At 58.1% G+C, this 888-nt stretch overlaps 1 long non-coding RNA gene across 1 annotated transcript in view; it reads left to right on the top strand.

Moving 5' to 3' along the window:
* The window catches only part of LOC113980112, a 1,725-nt gene extending 1,307 nt beyond the window's left edge, over positions 1–418 (top strand). Inside the window, exon 3 of the long non-coding RNA XR_003538069.1 lies at positions 372–418. This is a non-coding gene — a long non-coding RNA (uncharacterized LOC113980112). The remainder of the gene's footprint in view (positions 1–371) is intronic.
* The last annotated feature ends 470 nt before the right edge of the window (positions 419–888 follow it).

The raw sequence follows: 888 nt of genomic DNA, 5'->3' as shown, positions 1-888 counted from the left end.
AGGGGCTTTAAAGGGGGGAGGGGCTTCATTAGAAGGGGGAGGGGTCCTGGTGGGGTGGGAGGAGCCTGAAGGGGAGTGGGAGGAGCTTTGAAAAGGGAGGGTCCTAAAGGGGGTGGGAGGGGCCTAAAGGAAGTGGGAGGGGTTTAAAGAGTGGGAGGGGCTAAATAAAGGGGGAGGGGCTAAATAAAGGGGGAGTGGCTAAATAAAGGGGAGGGGTCTAAGGGGGTGGGAGGGGCTTAATGGAAGTGGGAGGAGCTTAAAAAAGTGGGAGGGGCCTGAAGCAGAAGAGGCGGGGCTTTCTCGGGGTGGGTGGGGCCCACAATGGGCGTGTCCCATCCTGGCTCCTCCCTCTTCCCCTCCCCCCCCTCCAGGTCCTGACGGTGGCCGGAAACAGCCCCAAAATCGACGTTTTCACCAATTTGGGCTATCGGGCCTTCTCTTTGTGCTTCACCTGAACCACACCAGTACAGACCAGTATAAACCAGTACAGACCAGTGACCCCCCCGGGCTGTGGGGCCTTCTCTTTGTGCTTCACCTGAACCACACCAGTACAGACCAGTATAAACCAGTACAGACCAGTGACCCCCCTGGGCTGTGGGGCCTTCTCCCTCTGCTTCACCTGACACAGACCAGTACAAACCAGTACAGACCAGTGACCTCCCAGTGAGCTCCTACCGACCTCCAGTGCCTCCCAGTACAGCCCAGTACAGCCCAGTGACCTCCCAGTCCCTCCCAGTTTGGCACCGGCCCCGTTTCGGGGTCAATTTTTGGTTAAAAAAACCCAAAAATCTCTTTATTGTTGTTGGTTTTTTTCAGGGTGGGGGGAGGAGCCAAAAGGGTGGGGGAGGGTCCGTGGTGGGGGAGGGGCTCATCCCTGGGGTCCCTCCA

This window comes from Neopelma chrysocephalum, unplaced genomic scaffold (genome assembly GCF_003984885.1).
Source record: "Neopelma chrysocephalum unplaced genomic scaffold, ASM398488v2 Primary Assembly neopelma1_92382, whole genome shotgun sequence".
In the NCBI taxonomy this organism is placed as follows: Eukaryota; Metazoa; Chordata; class Aves; order Passeriformes; family Pipridae; genus Neopelma; species Neopelma chrysocephalum.
The sequence above is the reverse complement of the archived record's forward strand: the minus strand, read 5'-3'. Positions and strand labels throughout refer to the sequence as shown.